At 40.7% G+C, this 23,722-nt stretch overlaps 1 protein-coding gene across 7 annotated transcripts in view; it reads right to left on the minus strand.

The window, feature by feature from the left end:
• Positions 1–23,063, minus strand: part of LOC105479823 (intersectin 2) — a 156,993-nt gene extending 133,930 nt beyond the window's left edge. For 3 of the 7 annotated variants that reach the window (XM_011738146.2, XM_011738145.2, XM_011738140.2), the window contains exon 1: positions 22,451–22,684. The gene's annotated coding sequence lies outside the window, so the exon portion shown is untranslated. Of the gene's footprint in view, positions 1–21,984; positions 22,155–22,450; positions 22,685–22,933 lie in introns of those variants that run through there. The other 4 variants (XR_011611551.1, XM_011738143.3, XM_011738144.2 and 1 more) reach the window with 4 other exon arrangements.
• Positions 23,064–23,722: the final 659 nt, after the last annotated feature.

The following is a 23,722-nucleotide window of genomic DNA, read 5'->3' on the forward strand; positions in this document are numbered from 1 at the left end:
CCACCTGAGCATTCATTGATTCTTTCATTCTACCATTCATTTATTCATCAAACATGAATGGTCATTATAATAAAGGGATTTGGCCAGGTGCAGTGGCTCACACCTGTAATCCCAACAACTCAAGAGACTAAGGCAGGAGCACTGATGAGGCCAGGAGTTCAAGACCAGCCCAGACAACACAGCAAGACTCCATCCCTACAAAAATAATAATAAATAATAAAGGGATTTGGGGAATGCCAAGAGAACCCAGAGAATAGAACAAACACTACTTGAGAGGTAAATCAAAGTAAGGTACATGTAATCACGGAGGTAACATTTGTGTAAGAATTATCTGAGGTCGGTGGCAAACTGAATGAACTCCAAGTGTCCTTGGAGTGAATGACATTGCATAGTGTGCGGATAGGCTCTGTTATAAAGAAAGGAAGTTTCTGAACCTAAGAGAAGGACTAGTTAAAAGGAGCTTTTGAAAGCACAAGAGCCAGTGTAACACTAAAACCACTCCTACTCCTATTCAAAAACTGTGTGATTTGAGAGTGATGTAATTTCAAAGAAGTCACTTCATCTTAAGAGGTGCAAGAGGCCAGGTGTGGTAGCTCACACCTGTAATCCCAGCACTTTAGGAGACCAAGGCAGGCAGATCGTTTGAGTCCTGGGTAATACAAGGAAACACCATCTCTACAAAAAATACAAAAATTAGCCGGGTGTGGTGATGTGTGCCTGTAGTCCCAGCTAGTTATGAAGCTGAGGTGGGAGGGTCACTTGACCTTGGAAGGCGAAGGTTGCAGTGACCTGAGATTGTGCCACTGCACTCCAGCCTGAGCGACAGAATGAGACTCTGTCTCAAAAAAAAAAAAAAAAAAAAAAAGAGAGTTAAACCTTTAGAAACCCAGTAGTCTTCAAATTACGCTCCTTGGAGTTCTAAAAGTTTCAAGGCGGTACAATAGAGGTGGGGTAGGGAGGAAAGGGGGAAGGTTGGAATGGACACCAACTTCAATGAGAGTGGCTCTGTTTTTGTGTTTTACATATTGAGGCTTCTCCATAAGATTTCATCTGATTTTTTTTTTTTTAAGAGATAAATGACAACATACTGAACTCCATCCTCTTCATTTCAGAAACAACTAAATAGGTCAGGTGTGGTTCACGGCTCATACCTGCAATCCCAGCACTTTGGGAGGCCACAGTGGGAGGATCACTTGAGCCCAGGAGCTCAAGACTAGCCTGGGCAACACAGGGAGACTCTTTCTCTACAAGAAATTAAAAACTTAGTTGGGCATAGAACTGTAGTTCTAGCTACTCAGGAGGCTGAGGTGAAAGGATCATTTGAGCCCAGGAGTTCAAGGTTACAATGATCTATATTATCACGCCACTGCACTCCAGCTTGGGTAACAAAGTGAGACAGTGTCTCTAAGATAAATTAATGTAAAAAAACAAATAGAAGCCAAAGAGATTAAGTAACCAAGATCACACAATTTAAGAAAAACAGTAAGCCATGCTATTGATTTTGGACATTGCTGTGCAAGTCATGGAGAGCCAGTATTTAAAACACAGTATAAAGGTAAGTGTACTTGGCAGGGCACAGTGGCTCACGCCTGTAATCCCAGCACTTTGGGAGACCGAGGTGGTGGATCACCTGAGGTCAGGAGTTTGAGACCAGCCTGGCCAAGATGGTGTAACCCCATCTCTACTAAAAATACAAAAATTAGCCGGGCATGGTGGCGCACACTTGTAGTCCCAGCTACTTGGAAGGCTGAGGCAGGAGAATCGCTTGAACCCAGGAGGTGGAGGTTGCCGTGAGCTGAGATCACGCCACTGCACTCCAGCCTGGGTGACAGAATGAAACCCCATTTAAAAAAAAAAAAAAAAAAAAGTTGAATGTAGTTGTTTACCCAGCATCAAGAAAAAGAAAGTCAAAATTGTCGCCGTCCCCCAAGTCCCCTTATGCTCCCTTCCAGCCTCTGTCCCACCAGTGAAACATGATCCCAACTTCGAATACCATAGATTCGTTCTGTCTGTTAAGGTACTTTATATGAATGAAATTATGTAGCCCATTGTGTCTCTTTTGTTCAGCATTTGTTCTATAAGTTGTGTCATTATAGATCCTGTGTTCTCAAAAAAGAAAAAAAACCACACACACATATAGTATATATTCTAGTTAGAGACCCAGATTTGGTAGTTATCAGAGATTAGGAATACTTGTAATGTCAGTGAATTACATTATCCAGGGAAAGTACATATAAAAAAAAATACATAAGAAGACTGGTCTTTTAAAAGGAGAGGAAGACAATTCTGATAAGCAGTATAGGAACAAACTGGATTTTTGAGTCTTGAGACAAACATACCAATTATGAAGTGACTAGCATAGTCCAGGCAGTGAGAACTTGAACTTCAGCAATGGAGAAGAGGTATTTCAAAGGTACAATAGACAGGATTTTCTGATGAGCTAAATGTGGAAGATGAAAGAGGAGCATCACAGATGGGTTTCTATCTTGGGTGACTGTAGAGCAGTAATATTAACCAACACAGAAGCTCTAAGAAAGTAGGAATCTAGACATTAGATTTGGGGGATGAACAACAAAATGTTCAATTTTGAGCATACCTAATCTGATCCACCTACAAAGACATCTAGATGGAAGCGTTCAAGAGATAGTGAACACTCTACCTAGAAACTCAGATTTCGCAGTCATTAGGGATTGGGAGTGGTTGTAATCATGTGGGTGAATGACACTATCCAGAGAAATAATGTGTAAGAAAAAAGAGACAAGATTAGTCAGAAACAGAAGTTCAGAAACAGGAGAAATCAGGATACAGAGTTAAGAGTTTCAAGGAGAAAATGGAATTGACACAGAAGACTCAGCTATTAGAGTTGGCAATCTGGAGTGAGTGTAGTTCTAGTACAGTGATGGCCGTAAAAGCCAAACTGAAGCAAATTAGGCAATAAATGTTCAAAATAAGGGGAAGAGCCTGGGCCTAGTGGCTCACACCTATTATCCAAGCACTTCGGGTGGCCAAGGCAGGCAGATCGCATGAAGTCAGGAGACCAGTCTCGTGGTCAACATGGTGAAACCCTGTCTCTACTAAAAATACAAAAACGAGCCGGGCATGGTGGTGAGTGCCTGTGAGGCGGGAGAATAGCTTAAACCCAGGAGATGGAGGTTGCAGGGAGCCAAGATCGCACCACTGCCCTCCAGCCTGGGCGACAGAGCAAGATTTCCTCTCAAAAAATACATAGGAAAAAAGGTAAGATTTAAGAAAGGGAGGCAGAGTTATCATAAGGCTTTGGTTTTTAGGTGACAGAACAAAACTATTTTTAGACAAAAAAAAAAAAAAAAAGAAATAAAGATTTAATTTACAAAGAGGAGAAGGAAGAGAAGTTACCTAATGGAAGTTAGGGCCAGAAAAAGAAGTAGTAGACAGCTCTAGAACACCAAGTTAGAACCTGGGACAGATACCTCTGTCTCTGAGAATGAAGTTCAGGAACAGCAGTAAGAACGAACACACACACACACGTAAGTTTAGAAGCAGAAGAAAGAGCAGTTGGGAAAGTACAGATTTTTTTCTACCATTTTTCTTTTCTTTTATAGATACATATCTTTTAGAGACAGTCAATGTTGCCCCGGCTGGAGTGCAGTGGCATAATCATGGCGCACTGCAGCCTCGACCTCCCAGGCTCACGTGATTCTCCCACCTCAGCTTTTCAAGTGGCTGGGACCACAGGAGTGCGCTGCCAAGTTCAGCTAATTTTTAAAATTTTTTATAGAGGCGCGGTCTCCCTATGTTGCCCAAGCTGGTCTCAAACTCCTAAGCTCAAGAGATCCTCCCACCTCAGCCTCCCAATGCAAGCTTTCTTTGTCTCTCTTCTTTAGGCTCAGGTAACAGCCCAAAGGGCAGGGCTAAAGACAGACTCCTTGATCTCACAGGCCCTCAAGAGTCTAAGCACAAATTTCTCTCCTCTTCAAGCCAAAAAAGAGAAAGACACATGCAAATCAGTTCCCATGACTCAACCAGTTATGTGCATTTCAGCTTGCATTCAAATTAGCTTAGGCCCTACACATCAAAACATTTGTTAAAATGAATGAATATGAAGGAAAACATTCTAGGCAGAGGTTAAAAGCAGAGTAACTAGTGTGGTCTGGAAAAATATATTACTTATTCACATGTAATAGTGAAGGGCTGGCCTGGCACAGTGGCTCATGCCTGTAATCCTAGCACTTGGGAGGCCGAGGCGGTGGATCACTTTGAGGTCAGGAGTTCAAGACCAGCCTGGACAACATGGCGAAATCCCTCTCTACCAAAAATACAAAAAATTAGCCAGGCAAGGTGGCATGCGCCTGTGGTCCCAACTACTCAGGAGGCTGAGGAGGGAGGACTGCTTGAGTCTGTAAGGTAGAGGTTGCAGTGAGTCAAGATCGTGCCACTGTACTCCAGCCTGAATAACAGAGTGAGACTCTATCTCAAAAAAAAAAAAAAAAAAAAAAGAATAGTGAAAGGCTAATAACAATGCAAGGAACCATAACAGATACAAAAATAAGTACTACATCAACGCCTAGCTGATACAAATGTCAATTAGCACAAGATCCTTAAAACAATCGGAAAAATTAAACATTTATATATATATATATATATATATAAAAAATAGTGAAAGTCCATTACCAAGAAAACAATCATTAGCAGTTTTGAATAGATTGTTCCAGATATTTCCTATTTATATACTAGCAAATACCACTTTTACAAAAATGAAGTCATACTTCATTGTTCTGCTTTTTTCATGTTACCAATTTTTCACAGTAAATAAATAATCTTCTATTTTTCCAGACCACACTAGTTACTCTGGCTTTTGCTCATACTGTAACCTCTGTCTAGAATATTTCCCTTCACATTCATTCATTTTAACAAATGTTACAATTAATGCTACAATAAACATTCTTCATACATGTGTGTACATACAGGTCTGTGGACAGATGTGTGTTTCCAAAGATAAATTCTATAAGTGGAAGTAGCAGGTTAGAGAGTATGAACATTCTAATTTTAATAGATAATACCAAACAGCCCCCTAAATTGAACTTTACCTATAAAGTCTCTCAATACAGGCTGATAGCATAACACCAATAAGATGGGGTTTAGAGACACAACCCTCTAACTCTGACTTAATTCAAAAGACATTTTAGAGTACCTATACCAGTAATATACTGCATTTCCTCTAAGCAATTTTCCACAAACATTATTTCCCTTAACTAAGCTTTCTTCTCCAAACACATGTAATTTATAAGCACATGCTCCACAAAAATCTCAAACATGAAAAACTTACTAAGCAGACTCCACAGACAGGGGAAGAGGGGTGAATTTGAAGACCCAGTCCTGATTACCACAGTTAACAGTTTGGTATTTGTTTTTCCAGATTTATTTGATGCATATATAAACAAACATGTTATTTTCAAACCCAAATAAAATTATGCTAGTCAATTAATATTCTATTAATTTCATTACACATATTATGGATATCCTTCCATAGCAATATATAACACATCAATCACATCCTTTTAAATAGGTGTACAGCATTTTATTACAGGATGTACCAGAAATTAAGCTATCTCCCATTGGTGGACATTAAGACGGTTCCCAATTTTTTGCTTAACAAACCATACTACTTTGAACATCCTCATAGATACACTGAGTATTTAGGTAGGACAATACTTCTAGAAGTAGAATTAATGGGTATCAAGTTGCTTTCCAAAATTATTAATAGTACCATTTTATATTCCCACTGGTATGTAAACATACTTGTTTCTGTATAATCTTGCCAATATTTGATATAAACAATTATTTTATATATTGCCAACCTGAGAGGCAAATTTTTTCTAAATTTTCATTTCTCTGATCATTAGGGAACTCAGCATCTTTCATATATCTATCATGTACATTTCTCCTATGAATTGCCTATTCATTTATTTTGTCCATTTTCTATAGCATGCTGCTCAATGGAAATACAACACAAACTACATAATGTAATTTTAAATGTTCTAGTAGCCACATGTTATAAAGTAAAATTAGGCCAGGCGCAGTGGCTTATGCCTTTCCCAGCACTTTGGGACACTGAGGCAGGTGGATCATCTGAGGTCAGGAGTTTGAGACCAGCCTGTCCAACATGGTAAAACTCCGTCTCTACTAAAAATATAAAAATTAGCTGGGTGTAGTGGCGGGCACCTGTAATCTCAGTTATGCAGGAAGCTGAGGCAAGAGAATCACTTGAACCTAAGAGGCAGAGGTAGCAGTGAGCCTAGACTGCACCAGTGCACTCCAGTTTGGGTAACAGAGTGAGACTCCGTTTCAAAAAAATACATAAAAAGTAAAAATAAACAGGTAAAATCTGTGTTAATATATTTTAATTAGTTCGTATCTAAATATTATCATCTCAACATATGATCAGTATAAAAATTCTTAAGGCATTTTACATTTTTGTACTAAGCCTTCAAACTCCAGCTTTTACACTTATTATACACTTGGAGTACTTCTCAATATAGAACTAGCCACATTTCATGTGCTGATTAACCGCATGTTGCTAGAGGCTACTGTATGGGATAATGTGGGTCTATAGGATCTTTATATGTCAGAGCTCAGATTTCCCCCATTTCAGCCTTTTTTTCCCCTATATTTTTATTTTTACTGTACAAATAATTTAAAAGCAAAGGCTTCAAATAATGTAAAATTATGAAGAACAAAACATGACAGTCTTCTTTATTACCTCACAGTACCATCTCCAAGATAACCGTATCAGCCATTGAAGTACATTCTCACAGCCTATTTGTACATATTATATAAATGCATATATATCCATATGTATTTTACATTGTCTTAACCTTCTTCTAAGATAATACCCATCAGAAATACCATATTCAACTCTACATAATATTCAACAGGATGGATAGATCAAAATTTATTTTTTAATAGACACGTAATACATTTATATCTCATTGTAAAAACTTAAAACATACAAATAAAGTCAATTTCTTTTGACCACCCTTCCCCATAAGTCTCTTAAATTACCCAATGTTGTTAACAACATGACCTGTATCCATGGATCTTTTTCTATGTATTACAATAATAGATATTATATTAATAGTAAGCTTTTACCTGTAACATATGCTACAAATGCTTTTAATCTAGCTTGTTTGTCTTTTAATTTTAGGGCATCTTTCATTATACCAATTTAAATTTATCTTTCCTTTATGACTTGCCATACAAAGTCATAAAGTGAGTGTCTTGTCATACAAAGAAAGGCCTGTCTCATACCAAGTCTTATACCAGAAAATTGTCCTATATTTTATTCTAGTACCTCTATTCTAGTACCTCTATAAACCCTGATTTAGGGGTTTTATGTACATATCTGATCTACGTGGATTTTATTTTGGAGTGAAGAAATGGATATGAGTCCAAATTGTTTGCACTACCCTTCTACCACCACCACTTGCAATGTCTAGCAGTGTCTACCCTTCTTATCTCTATGACCCCTAAGACTATATCCCAGCCCATAAAGATGGAAAGGCAAAAGGCTACGTAGAGTATAGCACAGAAAGGAGGGTGGGGATTAACTGCAGAGAGGAAAAACTTGACAAACACTACTTCAGCCAGGTGGTCAAGGTCAACATCAACAGTCATAAACCATGCAGACAGTATGTGCTCTTGATAAGATGAAAGTATCATTTTGCCTTTGTGATCTTTCTCCTAAGAATTCATTAACTTGGTCCAAGCATGACAAATCATCAAATTCCAATATACCCACAATATATTTATATATCTTCTATATTATCTGTCCAGTAATCTCTCAAAACTGTCAAAGTCATCAAAAACAAGGAAAGTCTAAGGAACAGTCACAACCAAGAGGAGTCTAAGGAGTCATGACAGCTAAATGGATTGTGGTAACCCGGAACAGAACAAGGACATTAAGTAAAAACTAAGGAAACTGAAATACTGCATAGACTTCAGTTAATAATACAATCAATATTGGTTCATTATTTCTAACAAACATACCATGCTAAGATATTAATAATAGGGGAAACCATGCGTGGGATGCATGAAGGGATATATATGGGAACTTCGTTCTATTTGCTCCATTTTTCTCTAAATTTAAAACTGTTTAAAAAACAAGCCTATCAATTTTTTTTTTTTTTTTTTTTTTTTTTTTTTTGAGACGAGTCTCACTCTGTCGCCCAGGCTGGAGTGCAGTGGCCGGATCTCAGCTCACTGCAAGCTCCGCCTTCCGGGTTTACGCCATTCTCCTGTCTCAGCCTCCCGAGTAGCTGGGACTACAGGCGCCCGCCACCACACCCGGCTAGTTTCTTGCATTTTTTTAGTAGAGACGGGGTTTCACCATGTTAGCCAGGATGGTCTCGATCTCCTGACCTCGTGATCCGCCCGTCTCGGCCTCCCAAAGTGCTGGGATTACAGGCTTGAGCCACCGCGCCCAGCCCTATCAATTTTATAAAAAGCAAATACCTCAGAAGTAGAAGAGTATAGGTAAACATGTGCCTCCAATTTTGACCACATTCATTAAAAACAAAATACCCACTGGATCCATATAGAAATTTATCTTTTTTTTTTTTTTTTTTTTTGAGACAGAGTCTGGCTCTGTCACCTAGGCTGGAATGCAGTGGCACAATCTTGGCTCACTGCAACCTCCACCTCCTGGTTTCAAGTGATTCGCCTGCCTCAGCCTCCCGAGTAGCTGCTACTACAGGCACCCGCCGCCACGCCCGGCTAATTTTTTTTGTATTAGTAGAGATGAGGTTTCACCATATTGGCCAGGCTGGTCTTGAACTCCTGACCTTGTGATCTGCCCACCTTGGCCTCCCAAAGTGCTGGGATTACAGGCATGAGCCACCGCAACCTGCAGAAATTTATCTTAAGAAAAAAATCTAAAGAAGGAAAATAGATTGCAAGGATGCACAGTACAGTTTTACCAATATTAGAAAAAATACAAATAAGCTAATTTATCCAAAAATAGAGAAAGAAGCAAAAAATTAAAGTTATATTCACTCGGAATATTATTTACCTATTACAAATGATAATTTCAAGGCTATAGGAGATAGGAAATGTTTATCATATAACGCAAATTTTTTTTAAAAAAATACAAATTGTAGGCCAGGCGCTATGGCTCACACCTGTAATCCCAGTACTTTGGGAGGCCGAAGCAGGTGGATCACCTGAGGTCGGGAGTTTGAGACCAGCCTGACCAACATGGAGAAACCCCATTCCTACCGAAAATACAAAATTAGCCGAGCGTGGTGGTGCATGCCTGTAATCCCAGCTACTCGGTAGGCTGAGGCAGGAAAATCGCTTGAACCCGGGAATTGCAGGTTGAGGTGAGCCAAGATCGCGCCATTGCACTCCACCCCAGGTAATAAGAGCGAAACTCCATCTCAAAAAAAAAAAAAAAAAATAATTGTAGAATATGAATGCAAATTTGGGTATTCCTTTTTTTTTTTTTTTAAATCTTACATGAACCACATATACCAAAATGTTAAGTGATTAAAAACAGACAAGGCTAAACACGGAGGCTAATGCTTGTAATCCTAGCGCTTTTGGGAGGCCAACACAGGAGGATCATTTGAGGCCAGGAGTTCAAGACCAGCCTAGGAACGTAGTGAGACCCCATCTCTACCAAAAATTTTAAAATTAGCTGGGTGTGGTGGGTGGTGTGCATCTACAGTCCTAACTACTCAGGAGACTGAGGTGGGAGGATCACGGGAACCCAAGAGTTCGAGATTACAGTGAGCTATGAACATGAGACTGAACTCCAGCTGGACAACAGTGAGACCCTGTATCTATAAAAATAAATAAAAAGTAAAAGTAAAAAACAAATACTAAGATCTTAGTAAAGATCTTACTCTTCAGTAAAGAGAAGTCTATGGTAAACTTACAACCAGTTTTTCAAACACTATGTTTTGTTTTTTTTTTCTTTTTTGCAACAGAGTTTCACTCTATTGCCCAGGTTGGAGTGCAGTGGCGCAATATTGGCTCACTGCAACCTCCGCCTCCTGGGTTCAAGTGATTATTCTGCCGCAGCCTCCCAAGTAGGTGGGAGGTGCCCACCACCACGCCTGACTAATTTTTTGTACTTTTAGTAGAGACATTTAAGTAGAGACAAGGTTTCACCATGTTGGCCAGGCTGGTCTCGAACTCCCGACCTCAAGTGACCCGCCCGCCTCAGCCTCCCAAAGTGCTAGGATTACAGGCATGAGCCACAGCACCCAGCAGCCCTTGTCTATTTTTCAGTCTATTATAAATGATAATAAATAACAAGTCTCTTTTACTAAAAGCATTTAACTGAAATTACCATTTCATCTCAAATCCAGTCATGCTACATCTTGTGATAAAAACTACAGAGCAAAAGTACACTACAACAAACACACCCTACTGCAGGGGCAGAAAGAGCCTGGCAACAAAGAGCCGATGCCATACCCCATAAGGGCCTGCATGTGAATAACTTTTTTCTGTGATTGGCAGTTTCAGATCTCAACCAAAAGGCTAACAGAACAAAAGAGTAAAGAAATTCCAAGTAGCAGCTAATGGGCAGAAAAGCATTTGTCCATTTTCCTATGCTATCAAGCCAGTTAAATTTTTTTTTAATTACCAATATACTTCAATTACTACAAATAAAGCATACTATCGCTGTGCAAAAATAGCACTTTTGAATATAACATCAAAAGAAACATCCAAGAAAGCAAACATAAAATAATAATAAATGTGGGCCGGTTGCAGTGGCTCACACCTGTAATCCCAGCACTCTTGGAGGCCAAGGCAGGACGACAGCTTGAGCTCAGGAGTTTGAGACCAGTCTGAGCAACATAGTGAGACTCTGTCCCTACAACAACAATCATCATCATCATCATCATCATCATCATCATCATCATCATCATCATCAACATGCAATGAGGATTTGTTTAAAGCAAACTCCAAAATCTAACAGGGAAAAAAATTACCAAGAAAAAATAAAATAGAGATACTGTAACACAGAATTTGTTACACTAAAACCAAGAGCATACCCAGAAAACATCCTTCACTCACACCACCACCTAACCAAAGCAAGGTCTCACTTCCCCCAAAGATTTAAAACCACAAATTTACAAATTCTTTTCATCAACCTGAATTCTTTAATTTGGATGGTCATGGACTTTTTTTTTTTTTTTAATCTGATAAAACCTATGGTTGTTCTCCCTGGAAAAACACAAATGTACAAAGTCTGGCACATCATTCCGAAGGTTTCACACCTCCAAAGCCAACTGTAGACTTTCAGACAATTCATGTATTCCATAGCTTAAATGTTTAATAACATACACAAACCCTCATTCTTAAAAAAAGATAATAAGTGGGAAAGACCCTTCCAATTATGTAATCCACTCATTCCCAAACTATTTTTTTAAAGGAATAAAAGAATGGCTACTCCATAGGCAGAGCAGCAGCCTCACTCCCAAACTATTCTAACCATCACCCACATAAGTAGGACAAGAGATCTAACCTTCCTACCTCCTCCCATTTTCTAGTACACAAATGACTCCCTAATGAAGAATTGTAGCAATGTAACAAGCACACAAGAGCAAAACGGTCCACAAAAATTTAAATGTAACATTAATTCTACAATTATATTCATCCAAAAATAACAGCAATTGGAACCACAGCCAATTTGAGACAACACCACTGATGCAGTGAAAATAATATCTTCTGAGTGTGGGCATGTATAGGATTAATTTTCTAGTGCTGCCAAAGCATGGTATAGCTGGCAGATTTCTTAGAAGAAAACTAAACTAGAGCCCTCAGTAAGTTCTAGAAGCCGGCTAATTTTAGTTTGTGAATACTAAACTTCAGTAATCCTTAGTAACTCAGATTATTGGTAGGCAGCCTATTCTAATACATAAATATCAGAGGTTATGGGAATGGAATAACAACAACCCCTGAGAAATGAGGGACAACTTGTTTTTCTGGTTCATTATTCATTAGGAAAAGCTTCTGACCTAGTGTGTGTCTTGGACAATACTGAGCAAGCACGAATCTAAGCCAATAATTTTCAACAATTTTTCCACTGTGATTCTCAGTAATGGCTTACCAACAGCATAAAATGAACCTCCTAAACTGGAACCCACATACCTCACTAGAGGGGAATATAAAATAGATCAACTGCTTCGGAAAACAATTCAGAATTTCCTCAAAATGTTAAACATAGGTTACCATGTAAGTCAGCAATTCCACCCCTAAGTATGAGCCCAAAATAAATAAAAATGTGTCTCAAAACCTGTACACAAATGCTCACAGCAGCATTATTCATAATAGCCAAAAAGTGGAAACGACCAAGTGGAAGCAAATGTCCATCAAATACAGATGAATGAATAAACAAAATGTGGTATATCCATATCATCCATAAATTATTATTTGGCCATAAAAAGGAATGAAGTATTGATCCATGCGATAACATTGATGAATCTTGAAAACACTATGGTAAGTAAAAGAAGTGAGTCACAAAAGACCATATATTGTATAATTCCATTTATATGAAATGTCTAAGATAAGCAATTTCATAGACACAGAAAGTAGACTAGTGGCTACCTAGAGCTAGGGGTGTTGGAGATGGAAAGTGACTGCCATTGGATATAGGAGGTTCTTTTAAGAACGATGAAAATGTTCTAAAATTAGATAGTGATACTGGTTGTGCAAGTCTGTGAATACACTAAAAAACACTGAACTATGAACTTTAAAAGGGTGAATTTTGTAATATATATCTTAATAAAGCTGTTTTTTATCTATTCAAATGACACACAAGGTGTTTTAGGCTCTACCTTCTGCCTACCTTTCCCGGTATTTCAACCTTCCCACCTCCACCTCCATTTGATCTTATTCCCATGCCCCCTCTCTTTGCACCTGTGGAACCACCTACCTTCTGAGCGACACTTCCACTAATGCTAGCTTCCTTTGCCACAGTCCCATTTCGTCTCATATTATCTCATTAAACTACATACCAGCTAGTATTGTTATTTTTATTTTCATGCCTGCCCCACTTCTATTAGACTGTGAGCTCCTGAATGGCTCTTTAACTTCAAATACCTAGTGCCCAGCAGTCAGCCACGTGGTAGGCACTAAAATATTCTTTAATAAGCACAGGTTAGCATCCTTTCAACTGCACAGAAGACAAACAAACCGAGAAACTTGAGTTTGAATCCCAGTGCAAGTACTTCCTAGCTCTGTGGACTTCCACATGACATAGGTTCAATTTCCTAACCAAGTAATGTGGATACAGTAGACCCCCTTATCTGTAGTTGCACTTTCTGAAGTTTCAGGTACCTGTGGTTGACCACGGTCTGAAAATATAAAGTGGATAATTCCAGAAATAAACACTTCATAAATTTTTAATTGTGCACCATCCTGAGTAGCATGGTAAAATCTTGCATTGCCCTCCTCTGTCCCAACCAGGACGAAAATCATCCCTTTGTTCAGGGTGTATCCACTGTGTCTATGCTGCCTGCCCGTTAGTCACTTAGCAGCTGTCTCAGTTATCAGATTGACTGTCACAGTATCACAGTGCTTGTGTTCAAGTAACCCTTATTTGATTAATAATGACCCCAAAGTGCAAGAGTAGTGAGGCTGGCAATTCAGATATGCCAAGGAGAAGTGACTTCCTTTAAGTGAAACGGTGAAAGTCTTCAACTTAATACGGAAAGGAAAAAATTGTATGCTGAGGTTGCTAAGATCTACAGTAAGAACAAGTCTTGTATCTGTGAAATTGTTAACAGTATATTGTTATAATTGTTCAATTTATTATTATTAATCTTACTGTGCCTAATTTATAAATTAAACTTTATCATAGGTACATATATACAGGAAAAGACATAGTGTATATCGGTTTCTGTACTATCCATGGTTTCAGGCATTCACTAGGGGTTTTGGAATGTATTCCTTGCCAATAAGCAAGTACTACTGTAATTGTACCTAAATGCCAGGTTATTTTAAGGCCTAGATATCACGTCTGGAAAACATCTGGCACATAGAAGGTGTCCATAAATAATGATTACAACAATCATTTCAACATTATTTTAATTACAATCACTAATCAACTTGTTTTACTGAAACAAATTAGAGTTGTACCAATTATTAATAAAGGGATTTGTTTTTCTCACTGTAATCAATATTTGAGAAAAAAGTTATCATTTCTATCTAGAGGCTTAGGGTCCCAAATATACAAAGCATTAAGACCTAAAAGCCTCAAAGATGATAACTTCTCTATACAAACTTAGTTCTTAATTCTAGTTCTGCAATTTAACAACCTCCGTATAGATTTTTATGCACAAATTATAAGCTCAGATTTTTATAAATGTTGAGTTTAGCCTTCAAAAGATCAACCAATAAGCCAGGAGACATAAAAGAACAGGAATAGTAAACTAATACCGAAGTGGTTAGTACTCAAATTCTATTGAAGACTTAAATCAAAACTAATTTTTGAAGAATAGTCAACAACTCTGAACAAGACAACTCACCCACACAAAGGGGGATAAAAATACCTAAGAATAGCTTGTGACTCAGCCTGCATTTCTATAAGGGGTGCAAGGGGACCTGACTACTTAGCCTATTGTCATCTGTCTCATATCAAGACTAAATATTACAGCAAAACTATTTACGTGGCATGAATAAAAAGTACAGAGGGAAAGAAATTCAGATAGATGCTTCACTTTCAAGTAAAATATCGCCTCTTTGAAACAAAGACAACTTTTAAGTTTTGAAGTCATACAAGAAAACAAAAGAAAGAATAAACAGATTCTGTATCATCTATATAATAAATATTTAAAATTTCCTTGAAAACAAACTTAAAAGGTAAACAAATGGGGAAAAATCACAACACATGATAAGCAGTTAATATTTTAATGTACATAGGGCTATTAAAATAGATAATGAAACACTAAAACCTCAAATAATCTACAAAAGAAGAAACAGAAGAAATAAAAGTAGTTAATAAATGTTAACATCATTAATAATTAGGAAAACGAGGCTAGGCACAGTGGCTCATCCTGTAATCCCAGCACTTTGGGAGGCTGAGCAGGGGCAAATCGTCTGAACTCAAGAGATCAAGGCCAGTCTGGGAAACATAGTGTAAACCTGCCTTCAGGAGTTCCAGGCCAACCTGGGAAACATGGTGTAAACCTGCCTTAATAAAAACTACAAAAAAATTAGTTGGTCCCAGCAGGAGGCTGAGGTGGCAGGATGGCTGGAGGCCAAGAGAAGGAGGTTGCAGTGAGCTGAGATCCCGCCACTGCACTCCAGCCTGGGCAACAGAGCCAGACCCTGTCTCAAAAACAAAACAAAACAAAACAAAACAAAACATTGGCCAATATCTAGGGCTAGCAAAGGTGAATGAAACTGGGTGCTTGCAGGCATAGCCCATGGGAGTACATATTGGTATAACTCTTCAGAAGGCACTCTGAAAACATGTATCAAGAGTCCTATCAATATTCATATCCTGTAAAGCAATAATTTCATTTCTGGGAATCTGTCATAAGGAAATAACAGTAAATGCGGGAAATGCTTTAATTACAAAGATATGGCAGCATTAGTAATTACTGAAAAAAACTAAAAATGCATGTTCAAAAATAAAAGAATATACTAAGCCAAAGTATCACGCTTCCACTTAAAATCAAATTCATATGATACGTGAATTATATTTCAATAAAGCTACTTTGTGATCAAGTTCAGTTAGACCACATAATAACATGGAAACTGCTTATGTTCTTACAATTTAAAACTTACATTTTGATATAAATGTGCATATTTATCATTATGAAAAATTAAAACAGCAGCCATCCATCATCAATATTTACTAAGTGCCAAGCCCTACACTACAAGTCATTACAAGTTATCATGGTTACCTCATTATCACTGATACCATCACCACGCCCATCCTGGAAGGGTCTCAGGCCCAGGGCCATCACCAACTGTGGGGCTGGCCCAAGATAAATTACACTTTAAAGAAGGCCTCACTAAACATTTTCATAGGCTCCTTGGGAATGTTAAAAACAAATCTGGAAATTGAGCCCAGTGGGATTGTGGGTCTGTTCTACCCTACTTTCCAGCCCTCTTATATAGATTATTCCGATGGTAAGATTAAAAATTAAGGGCAAAAAGGCTAATTTCCTTTCCAGTCACGGGGTAAAACAAAGACCAAAATAAGAACTATGTTAGGTCAGTTTGAAATTTCTCAATGAACCAAGTTAAAATAATAGGCAACATTAGGCACTTACACTAAGCAGAAGTCACTGTGCTAATAAGCACTTTAGATTACATATAACACCACCAGGAGCTAGGTAATGTTTCCCTATTTCACACATGAGTAAACAGAAACTGAAGAGAATTAAAGTTACTTGCCCAAGATTATATAGTTATTTGGTGTCAGAGCTGGGAGCAGGAGGTCTAACTTCAGAGGCTGTACTCTTATCTTCTATAGTTATGATGAAAATAAATGAAATTTTTATTAAAATCACATATACTTTATCTAAAATGAATATACATTTGTGAAGAAAATGATCTAAAGAATATGAAACAGTTAACTAAAACGAGTGTTTACCTTCTGGTAATAGTCCCCTATTCCACTAAATGTCTACCATAATCCATGCTGAATAGCTCCACAAGTAAACAAATCATTTAATGTCCTGATGTATCTATGAAATTATATTTTAAATGAACCTCCTGAAATAACACTATACATTCTGCAAATGAAATATGCTGCCCTCTTGGAGCTGTGAAAATACATATTTCTTGTAACTGTCCTAATTCTGTTCAGCTTCCTCCCTTCCTCTCCCACTTCCTCTTTGCTCTCAGATCCTTTAAGACCAGTTCAGTTTCTCCTCCTCAAGAATACCTATATTCACACTTTACCCAAGAGAACTCTAACATTAGTGTCTGCGCTCTACAGCGGTAGGATGTTACAAAATCCAAAAAATGAACTCAAGTAAAAAATACAGTATTTCTGATGTACCTTCAACTTTAGATCTATCCACTTACAGAATTAACTATAAACATCCTTATTTTTCTACTTCACACTTGGAATTCTGCCTTTAAAATCAGCACACAGGCCAGGCGCGGTGGCTCAAGCCTGTAATCCCAGCACTTTGGGAGGCCGAGACGGGCAGATCACGAGGTCAGGAGATCGAGACCATCCTGGCTAACATGGTGAAATCCCGTCTCTACTGAAAAATACAAAAAACTAGCCAGGCGTGCTGGCGGGCGCCTGTAGTCCCAGCAACTTGGGAGGCTGAGGCAGGAGAATGGTGTAAATCCTGGAGGCGGAGCTTGCAGTGAGCTGAGATCCGGCCACTGCACTCCAGCCTGGGTGACAGAGCGAGACTCTGTCTCAAAAAAAAAAAAAAAAAAAAAAAAAAAAAATCAGCACACAGTAACCAAAACAGCATGGCACTGGTACTAAAGCAGACATATAGGCCAATGGAGCAGAACAGAGACCTCAGGAATACCACCACACATCTACAACCATCTGATCTTCGACAAACAAGACAAAAACAAGCAATGGGGAAAGGATCTCCTATTCTATAAATGCTGTTGGGAAAACTGGCTAGCCATATGCAGAAAACTGAAACTGGACCGTTTCCTTACACCTTATACAAAAATTAACCTGAGATGAATTAAAGACTTAAATGTAAAACCCAAAACCATAAAATCCTAGAAGAAAACCTAGGCAATACCATTCAAGACACAGGCACGGGCAAAGACTTCATGACAAAAATGCCAAAAGCAATTGCAACAAAAGCCAAAATTGACAAATAGGATCTAATTAAACTAAAGAGCTTCAGCACAGCAAAAGAAACTATCATCAAGCCAGCGCGGTGGCTCACGCCTATAATCCCAGCACTACAGGAGCCTGAGGTGGGAGGATCACCTGAGGTCAGGAATTCCAGACCAGCCTAGCCAGCATGGTGAAACTCTGTCTCTACTAAAAAAAAAAAAAAATACAAAAAGGCCAGGCATGGTGACTCACGCCTGTAATCCCAGCACTTTGGGAGGCCAAGGCAGGCGGATCACCTGAGGTCAGGAGTTTGAGACCAGCCTGGACATGATGAAACCCCGTTTTTGCTAAAAATACAAAAATTAGCCGGGCATGGTGGCAGGTGCCTGTAATCCCAGCTACTCGGGAAGCTGAGGCAGGAGAATCACTTGAACCTGGGAGGCGGAGGTTGCAGTGAGCTGAGATCGCGCAACATTGCACTCCAGCCTGAGGGACAACAGCAAGACTTCGTCTCAAAAAAAAAAAAAAAAAAGTTTGGCGTGGTGGCACATGCCTATAATCCCAGCTACTCGGGAGGCTGAGGCAAGAGAATTGTTTGTACCTGGTAGGCAGAGATTGTGGTGAGCCAAGATTGCACCACAGCACTCCAGCCTGGGAGACAGAGCAAGACTCTGTCTCAAAAAAAAAAAAAAAAAAAAGAATATCACCAGAGTGAACAGGCAACCTACAGGATGGGAGAAAATTTTTGCAATCTACCCATCTGACAAAGGTCTAATATCCAGAATTTACAAGAAACTTAAACAAATCTACAAGAAAAAAAAACAACCCCATCAAAAAGTGGGCAAAGGATATGAATAGACACTTCTCAAAAGAAGACATTTTCGAGGCCAACAAACATGAAAAAAAGCTCAACATCACTGATCATCAGAGAAACGCAAATCAAAACCACAATGATGGCTGGGCATGGTGCAGTGGCTCAAGCCTGTAATCCTAGCACTTTGGGAGGCCGAGGCGGGTGGCTCATCTGAGGTTAGGGGTTTGAGACCAGCCTGGCCAACATGGTGAAACCCTGTCTCTACTAAGAAGACAAAAAATGGCAGGGCGTGGTGGCGGGTGTCTATAATCCCAGTTACTTGGGAGGCTGAGGCAGAAGAATCGCTTGAGCCCAGGAGGCGGAGGTTGCAGTGAGCCGGGATCGTGCCATTGCACTTCAGACTGGGCAACAAAAGTGAGACTCCGTCTCAAAAAAAAGAAAAAACACACACACACACACAATGAGATACCATTTCATGTCAGTCAGAATGGTGATTATTAAAAAGCCAGGAAACAATAGACGCTAGTGAGGCTGTGGTGAAATGGAACGCTTTTACGCTGTTGCTGGGAATGTAAATTGCTTCAACCACAGTGGAAAATAGTATGGCGATTCCTCAAGGACCTAGAACCAGAAATACCATTCGACCCAGCAATCTCATTAATGGGTATATACCCAAAGGAATATAAATCATTCTACTATAAAGACACATGCATATGTATGTTTATTGCAGCACTATTTACAATAGCAAAGACACCGAACCAACCCAAATGCCCATCAATGATAGATTGGATAAAGAAAATGTGATACTACGCACCATGGAATACTATGGAGCCATAAAAAGGAATGAGATCATGTCCTTTGCAGAGACATGGATGAAACTGGAAGCCATCATCCTCAGCAAACTAACACAGGAACAGAAAACCAAACACCGCATGTTCTCACTCATAAGTGGGAGTTGAACACTGAGAACACATGGACACAGAGAGGGGCACAACACACACCAAGATCTGTTGTGGGGGGGGGAAATGAGGGGACTTAGAGGACGGGTCAATAGGTGCAGCAAACCACCATGGCACATGTATACCTATGCAACAAACCTGCACGTTCTGCACGTGTATCCTATTTTTTGTTTTTTTTTAAGAAGTAATTTTTTTTAAGAATTAATTTTTTTAATTTAAAAAAAAAATCGGCGCACAGGAAAGTCTGCCTTTCTTCAAAAATAGTTTTCTACAAATTTTTTTTCCATAAATAAGGTACTAAAAAAACTTGAATCCAAAAAATGAAAAAGAAAATGCATGTTAGATGGTAATAAATATATCACATTTTTGGTAATGTAATTTGTTTATTCTGAATCATTTCTGCAACTTAATATATTTTACAAGTAAATATAATATGTAAAAATGCTACCTAATGGACTAATATGTACTTTCACTCAACACATTTTTTTTTTTTTTACTGAACGTCCATATAACTCTTTTTTTTTTTTTTTTTTTTTTTTTGAGACGGAGTCTCACTCTTGCTCAGGCTGGAGTGCAGTGGCACGACCTCAGCTCACCGCAACCTCCGCCTCCCAGGTTCAACAATTCTCCTGCCTCAGCCTCTTAAGTGGCTGGGACTACAGGTGCGCGCCATCACGCCTGGCTAATTTTTTGTATCTTTTAGTAGAGACAGGGTTTCGCCATATTGGCCGGTCTCAAACTCCTGACCTTGTGATCTGCCCACCTCAACCTCCCAAAGTGCTGGGATTACAGGCGTGAGCCACCGTGCCCGACCTATATAACTCTTTTTTAAATTTATGAACCAAGATGACGATACCAGATAAGGCACAGGTGCTGAAGTTAAAAGGATCTTGGTTTGAAACCTGGCTATTGTACTTACTAGCTCAGAGACCTAAAGTAGTCAAACTTCAAGTTAACATTTCACTTATCTTTTTGATGGGAGGATAATAATTACTCCTAGGGCCTTAGTAAGCTTTAAATGATTATGTAAAACACTTAGCATAGAGTCTAACATGCAGTTACGTGCTCCATAAATGACAACCATGGTAAACGTATTTTATACTGAACAAAGCATAGTTGAAGGAGACAGCCAATATGTGATCCTTTTGTCTTACTAAAGATGGAAATTTGTGAAACTCTACATTAAAACTAAAAATCCTAAGGTTACATACGAAATTTCCCACTCTTTAAAAAAGATACACTAACTACATAAGGTTAAATGATTTTTTAAAATAAGAAAGAAAAAAAAAAAGAAAAGCTTCTTGAAAGCTGCTGAGTTTGGGTGACGGGTACGTGCTATTTTTGTGAAAATACAAATTTTTTTAACACTATTAATCCAATCCCCAGAACATGCCTAATACACCTCCTCATATTCAGGAGAGAGCAAGATTTTAGCCTTGAGAGGTATTGAAAAATGGTACCTCCCTGCTTAATAATTCTGTACAGGTCAAGTTTTCTCGGACGAGTTTACCTTTCATTATAAAGGTGGGCACAGGGAATAGTTATCAATACATGGAAGGGAGAAAAAATGCAAGCTTTTCAACTGCTTATTACTACTACATCAAAATAGCTGCAATGAACACTTTTTCCACGTTTTCAAAAACATCAAATACATCCATTTTATTTACTTTTGTAATTACAAGAGGCTGACAGGCACGGACAAAAAAAAGCTCAAGGTAAACACATCAGAGTTGTCAATATCTTTAAATTTTGAAGGAAGTCATTACTAATTCGTGTAAATGTTTTATGCGATGTTTCTAGGTAGCTTTTAGGTTTTACCACTGATTAACAACATAGCACACCAGCACAGGGAGAGAGGCAATTTTTCGAAATGCTTAAGAAGCTTTAACCTACAAGAGCTTATGCTACCTAAACTGAGCTAACAACGTAAAATTTCAAGTCACACCTTGCCTATTTCTAAGTAAGCAAGCAAACACTGTGAAACAAACTAGAAGCACAGAGCAAAGCAAGTCATTTCTGTGCTAACCTTAATTCCTATCATAACGGGGTTGGCTTCATCAAAACATATTCCTATTTCGGTATTAACACAAGTTTCAAATAAAGCACACTTGCCATTGGTAATTCTGGAGCGACAAAGCGCATAATTAATAAATCCAAATGGAGCATCTTTCTACAGGATGCAAAGCCATCTGCAGTTTCAGCCTCGGTTTACCCACTCACTATGCACATGCAGACGTCTTTTTAAAAAAATAAATAAATAAATAAACTTTATCTGGCCTGAGAGATTACATCTCTCGGTGCTTCCTGTATATTCTGGAAGTCAATAACGCTGAAGGTAAATTTAACATTTCCAACTCCGGAGGAACGCGAGCGGTGGACGCCAAGCATCCGCCCACTGTCCTCTCGTGACTCGGGCTACTTTGACGCACTGGGATGCGGCTCACCTGACATTCCGCACCAACCCTTGCCAGGAAGGAAAACCAACTCCGCGAAAATAAAATGGGTCCCAGAGGAGGCGTGCGGGTGCCCCCAGAGCTCTCTTCTGCTCGCACCCCGAAAGTGAGAGGGCCACGCCGCCCCCCGACCCTTGCCGGCGTCCGCCACCTGCCAGACGAGGCCGCGGTCGGGGACCCGGGCTCGGCCGCAAGGAAGGGGCAGCCCAGCCCAGGCCCCCTCGGCGTCCCCCCCGGCCGGGCGGCAGGGGAAGGAACCCGGGGCCGGAGGTTTCCGCCCGGCACGGCCGAGCCCGCCAGGGGCCTAGCTCGGGGGCCGCCCGTGCTCCCGAGGACCCGTCCCCGTCGTGCGGAGCGCGCAGCCGCCTCAGCCCGGCCGGGGGAGCCTCCCGGCAGCAGGCGCAGCGCCCGCACCTGCCCCGCGCCTTCCGGCAGCCCCGCTAGCGGCTTCACCCACCTGGCGCCCTCGCCGCGCCTCCCGCACGTCACAGCACGACTCCGCGCTCCTCAGCACCGGCAGTCTGGGCGCGGGCAGCCGCCGGGAGACCCTGCTCTGCCGCCGTCGCCGCCGCTGCAGCCGGCTTGGTCGTCAGGCCGCCGCCAGCGAACCTGTTGCGTAGCCTGTCACGGCCGCTCAGGGCTCCGCGGGCGCCGCCTCAGCCCCACAACAACATGGCGGCCGCGGCCTCCGCAGGAAGCCGGGGGGCGGGGAGGTAGGCGCCGGGCCGGGCAGCTGACGGCCCGCCCGCTGCCGGGCACCGACTCCCCACCCTCCGGAGCCCGAAACTGCCCGGGCGTGGCTCCTCACCCCTGGAGTTCCGGGGCACTGAACCCTGAAAGTCTGCTCCGAATCGGTCGGGTCCGAAGCGCTCCTCTCTGCCCTCGGGGAGGCCCCGAAGCCCCAGACCCGGCAGCCCTTCCTGGAGCTGCGGAGACCCACCTGGCTCCTCCTCTCCGAGGTGACATGTTGAGCTTGGGTGGTGCTTTTCCTGCCACGGCAGACCCCGGTGTTTTGGAAAGTCCCAAGCAGTGCCTGCCACATCCCTGTTGCACCCCGCCACGGGGCTCTCCCTGGAACCTTCTCACTCGCCGAAGTTTTCTTCACTGATGTGGGGGCACAAATTCTCTGGGAATTGGGGGGTGGAAGGTGGAAAGGAGGTCGATCCCACCCTTGCCCATGGGTCTGTTACAGGCCTCTTGAACCCTTCTCAGGGACCTGGAGGACTTAACCATACCCTCTATCATCCATTCACCATTCCTCGCCCTCCTTCATAACACACGCGGAGCGCCCACAAGGAGCATCCTCTACGCTAGTCACACAGTAGGAAGACTCTGTCCCCGTAGAGCCTAGCACGACGAAGCTAAACTTTCCTCCCCACCCCTCGCCAAGGGAAAGGCCAAGGTCAAACTCAGAATTTGTTTCTTTTCTCCCCTCCCGGTTCCTGGTCTCCTCACAAAAGACCAGGCTTCAACTCAGGTCGCCACCGTATCCCAAAGGCTTGCCCTTGACAAGAAGCTCCGTCAAGGGAAAGGCTTTCTTTTGATTTGTGTGAGGGAGGAGTTAGTGTATGAACGTAACCAAATGAACGTAACCAAATGTCGGCTGGGCCCAGTGGCTCACGCTTGTAATCCCGGCACTTTGGGAGACCGAGGCGGTTGGATCATCTGAGGTCAGGAGTTGGAGACCAGCCTGACCAACGTGGTGAAACTAAGATGCAAAATTTAGCCG

The sequence above is a fragment of the Macaca nemestrina genome, chromosome 13, assembly GCF_043159975.1.
Source record: "Macaca nemestrina isolate mMacNem1 chromosome 13, mMacNem.hap1, whole genome shotgun sequence".
Lineage (NCBI taxonomy): Eukaryota > Metazoa > Chordata > Mammalia > Primates > Cercopithecidae > Macaca > Macaca nemestrina.